An 8008-nucleotide genomic window follows, 5' to 3' on the forward strand; every position below is an offset into this window, starting at 1 on the left:
TATTGGGCATTCTACTTGGTACCAGGGGGGAAATTCTGGTTCTATTTCAAATACTATTTTCCAAACTGCTTGTCCACTCAGAGACAGGATTTCTAGACATCATCTTCTGGCCTTCTGATTACTTTAGTCCTCCTATCTAACCAAACCCTGTCCACAACAGATGGAACAGAGCTTCCAAGTTCTCTGTATAAATACTTACAGGACAAATCTCACCAACAATATTTAATGGAAACTCTCTTAATTAAGGACTATAAGATCCAACTGTGTAGATACAAATTGCTTATGAACAAAGCATACCACATATTGCCCAAGAGTTAAAGTTATTTTTGATGAGGCAGAGGACGAGTGTAGACTCACCTTAATGATAATCTCTTTGGCATCACACATTGATACGTTGTGGAGCACTTTTATTAGTTAGTATGAAATACATAACAGCTGCCAACACTTCTGCTTCTGTCTGAGCAAAAGCAAGATACCCTGTCACGAAGAAATTATAAATATCGATGGGTGAGGTGCTCGGCTACAGGATACAAATGACACAAGATTCAAAACTAGGGAAAACAAGACTTAAAGCAAGCGTCAAACCTGAGCAAAAGGAAATACTTTATCCAGACAGAACACACAGTCGTGTGAATTTTATTAATGCCTCACTGGTATCTCAGCCTCAGTCAATAGACATCATACAGAGATCATGAAACCCCCGTCCAGGTGTTTTCTGTAGTGTACATGAATATACAAATAGACACAGAGCTTCCACATAAACATTCCCTAGGATACAGGATAACTCCAAGATATTTCCTCATCAGAATATGTTATGTCATGGGGAAAATGTACGCACTTTAATGCAATATTGTCCTGAAAGTATGAAGAAGTAGCACTATTAAAAGCTCTGGGCTCACAAACTGAAAATTCCTTCCTTCGTGGTCCTCCTCATTTTCATTTTTGTTGGTTCTTTTTCTTTTAAGGCCTATCACACAGGTACTACTAACTGTTTTGTATTCACAACTAACTCAAAATACTGTGAAGCGTATCGTAGTGCCATTCCCCTTCAACAAGTCAGCCTGCTCCACCAGGAATAATAATCACAAAGACCAAACCCAGAGATCTGAAGGCATGTGGGTTTGTCTTGTAAAAACGGCTTGCGTACTCCACTGATGTTCATTTTAATACTTGTTTTTATTGACCTGCTGTCTATTCTTTAGGCAAAGAGAGCTGCAGGATGTCGATCCGATCCAAGGCTGATTCCAAAGGCGGAATTTTCATTGCGGAGCAGGAAGCTGTCTCTGCCCAAGAGGTGTTGAATGCAGCACGTCTTCCAAGGGTATTTCAACAGCTCTGCAGCTGCATTACTCATCACAGTTACAGGATACTCAGGAGCCTATGGACAAACTTGTGGGTTCCCCACAGAATTTTGTAAACCGGTTTCAAAGGTAATTGAAAAAGGCTAAAATAAAAGGTTGCCCATTTGCCCGTGAAGGCTGGAAAGCGGCATAAATTGTTCCCCTGTTGTGCATCAGCAGGTGTTTAGATCTGCAAACACAAACAGTACTGTGTACTACAAACCCATTGCACCTTCCCTCTGTTGGACCGAGTATGTGGACAGGATGGGGAAAGCCAACAAAGAGGAAAATAATGCATTGCTATCATTACGTATGCAGCAAATACAGCTTAAGCTGGATTAAAGAAGAAAAAAGCAAGAAGCGCTCCCTCATCTGCACTTGCATCTCTGGGATCTTCCTAAGGACACCACAGCAAAACGGAAGGGTTTTCATGAAGAGCTGCGTCCTTGCAGCCCGACCTCGGGGGTCACCACGGGAAGATGTGTGCTACCTACCAAAGCAGGGACACGCGGAGAAGCTTCTGCCACAGATATTCAGCGCTTGCCGTGCTCCGGTAAGCCAGCCCCCCAACACCCCCTGTCCCAAAGCCTCAGTCTGGTTGCACACCCCTGACGCAGCTTAAAGGCTACTCAAGGTCTGCCTCGTACTGTTAAGTATTTTATTTAAAAATTCAATTTAGTTATTTGTCCTTCTTAAGCAAGGGCCTACTTTTGGATATTAAAACACACTTGACCAATGAAATGGTTGTATTTTTCAGCGGAGAAGTATCTTCCCTTGTGCAGTGCGAACCTGACCCAGCTGGTAAAATCATCATCTCCCTGTCGCAGAGGTTCAAGTTCAACGCTTCTACTGGCAGGGTTTTAATATCCCTTGGATGCACCTTAACTGAAACAGACTGGGTAGCACCTCCGTACGTTGCTACACCCCGCATATGGGAGCAACGCAACTGCTGGCGAGGGGCTGAGGGTGAGGAACCGCCGCGGGAGCTGCCTCTGGAACCATCTGGGAGGGAGGCAGCCGGCCCGGTGTGACTGGTGGCGCCTCCCCGGGGTGCGGGGGGAGCCCTGCCAGGAGGGGCCGGATCCCTGCAGCGGGGAAGGAAGGATGTTTTGGCACCGTGGAAGTGCAAGAAGATGAGGCAGGGCAAGATGTTACGTGAGCATATGTGCCTATTCCCAGAGAAAAAGAGGTTCTTGTGCGCCTCGTTCCTCCTCTAAAGTCAAATGTAATCACTATACAACACTATCCTGTCTCTTTAGTGCAGAATGCAGGCTTTAATAATCTATAAACAATTTCTAAAAGGTGTGAAAAACCTAGTGCAACTTGAATGCGAATGCATATTTAAAAAGAAATTAGCATTACCCGCTAAGACACTTTACTAAATTGGTTTCATTTATTTATGTACGTTCATGGCCAGGCAGCAAGTCCAGTTGATACGATTTCTACAGTAGGAAAAAACCTAGAAAATCAACTTACTATACTATTAAAGCATTCTAAAAAACAAAACAAAAGAAAACAAAACATACTCCCAAAGCAATTTTTTTTCACGGAAGTAATGAAAGAGAGAAGAAAGGAAGTTTTGTGATGGTATTAATGTTGGAAAGAGAAGGAAGGAGTAGATGGGTAATTACCCGTAAATACAGCTCTTAACTTTAGTTATGTAAGAGGACAAATAATCAGAACAATAACTACCCCTTAAAAGTCAGTAAAAGCATCATGTATTTATAAAGGTCTTGCTAGATAAACTCACAGTACCTTTCCACATTTCTCCTCCATTATCCTTCTCCTGTCATGACACGGGGAGAGTGCTAGAGCATCCCGCTACGCAGAGGGAGCAGGCAAGGACATTCGGATGCAGCCGAACAGTTCAATGCAGAAGAAACAGCAGTGGCAGCAGGAAGCAAATTGAAGTCTAATCAAAAACTTGTAAGCAATTCAGAGAAACTGATTGTGGAAGAAAGTAGGGTTTATCGTGACCACAGTAAGCAAGTGTTTACACTGAGTCAAGATAACAAAAGAAAATTACTGCACCATTGGCTATCAACCCTGTATCTAGAAGTAGTAAATTACGGGCTAGGAAAGCAACAAGTCGGTTTATGAAGTTAAGGAACAACAGCATTTATCTATACCTCATTACCAGAAATATCTCAGACAAATAGAGCTTATTTTGAGCTGACTATGGAGGGGAAAAGGCATGATCAAAAATTCCAAGACTGTGCACTCCCAAGGAGCAGAGAAATTGAAAAATATAATCACTAACCCTTGAGAAGCAGAAGCTACGAAGCTCAGCATCCTATGGAGCACCCATACAAATTTTCTGATGTCTAATAAGCTGAACACTTGCTACAGCTCTTCCCTCAGTGGGGGCATCAGCCTCATCTCTCTCATCTCCCCGGTCACCGTCAGTCTTAAGGTTTGTAAGAATTTCATCACTTTGAAATCTCTATTCTTCCACTTACATTGGTTGAAATTGATCCCCAGGGATAAAAAATTACTCTGGGGCAATGAGGGGAGCTATCAGTCAGTCAGACAGCAGCATTATTATTTTAGCTTCATCTCCTTCTTTGCAAACCAAGTTGCAAAGAATATAGTCAGGACAGAAGGGAGGAAATAACAAACTGAAATCCCAAATGGAAAAACTTCTAAAGCCAGAGTTATTAAGTCAAGTACAGAAGACGTTATTTCATGTGAGGAAAGCCAGATTTGGGAGCTTTTCACAAACAGATCGCCATTCCTGACTTTCTAGGATTTCTGCTAAGCCATACTCTCAGGCTGCAACGAAAATCTGGATGATCCCCTTGTAAAAATGTAAATGCCAGAATCTTAATCCATCCTAACACAGCTGTTTGACTGTCCAAATACTTCTACCAGACCAGATCGCTTGGATTTACTTTTGTAATTCTCCCCTGCCAGTGCTGGTGGCAATCCCATGGGTCTGGGTGGCCAGTCTGGATCCCACAGAGTGGAACGAATCAAGCCATCAATCCTAAATCCTGCATTGTTTCACTCCCTGCAAAACTGTTTGAGAGAACAAGGAGCACTCTAGGGAGACGAAGACTTTTTGGCCATCAGGATATGGAGAGAGACCAGAAATTTCCCTCACTCTTCCCCCAAAGCCAGTCAAGAGGGAGCCGTGCCCAGAGAAGTGAGTAAGGTCCTGGAGCATCTTCACCAGCAAGAGAAATCAATGAAGTCCAGCAGAAAGCCTGGCAGGAGTTCAGGGAACGTACAATCTCCCACCAGAGTGATCTTCAGCTGATGGAGAAAACTACACATATGATTCCTCAAATTTTCATCCCAGGCTTTAGAAATCAAATGAAACAGGTACGCTCTGAATGAGTCATTAAAAACACTCATTGTTACACTAACAGAAAATATTATTTGAACAGGATAGATCAATAAATGGACACAAGGGAACAATTTTGCACTTCCAGACAGATTAACAACATGACCTGACTGAGTTTCTCTCTCTCTGCATTTCATTATTTGCATCAGTATTTTTTAAATTTGTCATGATTTTGAAGCTCATGTATATTTTTATAGCATACGGATGTCTGTTATGCTGTTTGGCTTAAATGTGTCATGACAAGTCTAAGACAAAATAAACCAGACTGGTCTCTATTCCAACAGGGTGCATTTGAAAACCTATCTGCAGAACTACACCTTCAGTTCTAATGGTACAGTGAGGTGACTGATTGCTTTTAGAAGTTATTTGGGTATTTCTAGTGAAGTTTCAGTTCATCTTACTTCCATGTTAGCAGTTTCTATCAACCACAATGTAACATTTCACAAACATGGTAACAGAAACATTCAAGTTCATAATTTCAAAGGGAATATTAACAATTCGAGGAAAAAACAACAAAACAAAACCCAGACCATTCTCATCCCCATGACTTCTTCAGTGAGGAAAGGCAGTGTCATGGTCTTGCCTTCAGCTGTTTTCAAGTTCTCTATTATGATCAAATATTTAATTCAAACTGGTTTTTGCTAGCTACCAGAGGTGATGAAGTTATACTGGGTAAGTCGATATGCCCTATGTATTTTCACATTCATAATACCTAACCACAATGCCCCCAAAGGCAGATTGAATTTTCTTGGAATGACCAAAGTCTCATTACTCTTCAAAATTCACAGCTTTAAAAATTGTGTGTATCGGTACCAACCAGACAAACAGCATGCTGTATATCATTTTATCTATTGCTTCAGGAATATTTTGAATACTCTTTTACTTTTTCCTTCGCTAAAAGCACTTGCCAGCTCTTCAGAGTCCACAAATAACTTTTAACAAATGGAGAGGAGCATCATTCATAACTGAATTAAGAAAAAAATCTCTTACTGCCAACATTTTGTTGCAATCAGAAAGAAAAATTCCTGCCTTGTGAGTGATCAAAGTACAAGGACACTTCTTGCAATCACGGAAAAATGAAAGTCAATGATGTATTTTAACTGATTTTCTAGGAACATCTTTTGCATCAACAAACTGCATCTTACTTGTTCATTATCCTGTCCGTGCAACTTTTAATCACGGAGTTCATGCACAAAGGTTATTTTTCAGAAATGTATTTTAATACAACTAAGAAGTGTTATTATGTAAATAAAGCTGGTGGATTTACTCTCTACTTTTCCATGTTCTTACGACAGGCCGTACAAACATAATTTCAGAAAGGTGACGTAGGTAAAAATTGCACCTGGAGCACTTCTGATTGCTTTTCAGCCGGAGCAAAGTCGTTTTACTTTTCCTCCTAATGAGAGGCAGTCTATTTCCGACACTTATTACCAGTTTCCCAGAGCACTTCCTAAAGGTTAATGCCTAACGCTTAACAAACCTAAAGCTGCTCGGTCGAATCGTAGGGAAGCATCTAGGGCAGGGAGGCACGGACAGATTATCCGTGATTTATCCACGGACACGCAGATCGCCGTGGGGGGACACACACACGGAGGGACGCTGGACCTCACGTCCCCGGGAGCACCCTGAGCATCCCCTCCGTCGCTCCCCGGCACCAACTTCTCCCCATGCCTCTCGTCCCACGCCGGTCAGAGCGGTGCCCGCCGCCAAGGGCGGCTGCGGGGACGGGGTGGCCGATGCTCCGGAGCCGGCAGGGACGCGCACCCTGCCTGGACACCCCGCCTGGCCGGGGCTGGGCTCCGCCGGCACCGCTCCGCTCCCCTTCGCGGCCGCAGGGTCCCTCGCGCGCCCCCGCGGGGGTGTCCCCTACCGGCACCGGGCGACCGAGCCACCACCCCAGCTGGCCACGGCCGGGACGGGGAGCGGGTCGCCGCCCTGCGCCGCTCTCCCTCCGACCGACCCCCAGCTTGCCCCGCCACCGCCCCCTCGACCCCCCTCCCGCCGCCGCCGCCGCCGCACTCACCCGGCGCCGGAGGAGCCGCTCCCGCGGCCGGCGGGTCTCTGCCCTCGGCCGCCGCCGCGCCGGGAGCCGCCGCCGCGCCGGAGGAGGCGGCGGGTTGCCGTGCCCGCCCTGCGGCCGCGCCGCCTCCCTCCACCACCTCCGCCGCCGCCGGCCCGGGGCCGGGGCCTGCCCCCGGCCGGAGCGCAGGAGGTGGCCGCAGCGGGGCAGCCCGGAGGGGACGGACCGTCGGCGTAACCCGGCCCTCGGCCCCTCGGTGGGGCATCACTCCCCAAAATAAAGTTTGCCCCCCAAACCCCTCCCCCCCCGGCAAGATTTCCTCTGCGGCCGGGAGAGGCGACGTGGCCGGGACACCCCCCCACCCCACCCCCCCCATACACACCTCCCCCATACACACCTCCAACAAGGACGGCGACATCCTTTGTCCCATGTCCCTTGTTGGGACATGCCTCCCGAGGGTCCCTGTCCCCACCGTGGCCCTCCCGGAGGCACAGAGCTGTCCCTCTGCAAACCGATGGTGGCAAGAACGGCAGGTCCGGGTGCCTGGTCACCCCAAAATAGCGGTGAAAAATACAGCTCTTACCTGGAGCCTTGCTCGTTTTGGTCTCAGTTCTTCATGTTACACTTTTTTTTTTTTGGCTGCAATCCCTCAAACTGCACCAGCAAAATGACACAGGACATCCTCCCGCTCCTGCCCGATGCAAGCAGCCAGCATCTGACAAATTCTGCTGTGAAAACAACGCAAAAAGTTGGCACCTGGATGAAGCCATATGTGACCCTTTTTGGCTACAAGCTTTATTATACCACACGGGGAGAGGCCGAGGTGCAGCTGCACGCATCTGTTTTAAGACTTCTGCCCTCTGGGACATGGATTTACGCAGGAGCTTCAAAAAAAAATCCAACCTGGGCCTGAAATCAACAGTCCTTGCATTTTTTCCTCTTGAAATGTTGCCTTGTGAATGATATTGCAAGTTCTGTGTCTTAATCACTGCGTTTTCATGGGAACACAAAAGCTAACATCTGGCATCTTCGAGTACATCAAGGCACAATCACATTCCCTACAGCTGGATGCGCAGGACTGTTTTATACCAAACTGATTTTGAAAGCTTTTTAAAAGATCTAGAAATTTCAGGCATTGATTTTCAATATAGTTGGGTTGTTTTTTACATTGTACCAAAAGGACTCTAGACTATCTATTTTGAAATCCCTTTAAACTGTTTTGAAAATCTCACTACAGGCAATCCATATTTATCTGAGCCTTTAACCAGCCATTTCCCTAGATCCAGTCACAGCCACGTGACA

At 45.9% G+C, this 8008-nt stretch overlaps 1 protein-coding gene across 4 annotated transcripts in view; it reads right to left on the reverse strand.

The window, feature by feature from the left end:
• The window catches only part of PKIB (cAMP-dependent protein kinase inhibitor beta), a 59251-nt gene extending 51850 nt beyond the window's left edge, over window positions 1-7401 (reverse strand). The window contains exons 1-2 of one of the 4 annotated variants that reach the window (XM_074578310.1): window positions 6710-6872; window positions 3096-3161 (exon numbers count right to left, since the gene is read on the reverse strand). The gene's annotated coding sequence lies outside the window, so the exon portion shown is untranslated. Of the gene's footprint in view, window positions 1-3095; window positions 3162-6709; window positions 6873-7103; window positions 7145-7289 lie in introns of those variants that run through there. The other 3 variants (XM_074578307.1, XM_074578311.1, XM_074578306.1) reach the window with 3 other exon arrangements.
• Between the last annotated feature and the right edge of the window lie 607 nt (window positions 7402-8008).

This window comes from Larus michahellis, chromosome 3 (genome assembly GCF_964199755.1).
Source record: "Larus michahellis chromosome 3, bLarMic1.1, whole genome shotgun sequence".
NCBI lineage: Eukaryota > Metazoa > Chordata > Aves > Charadriiformes > Laridae > Larus > Larus michahellis.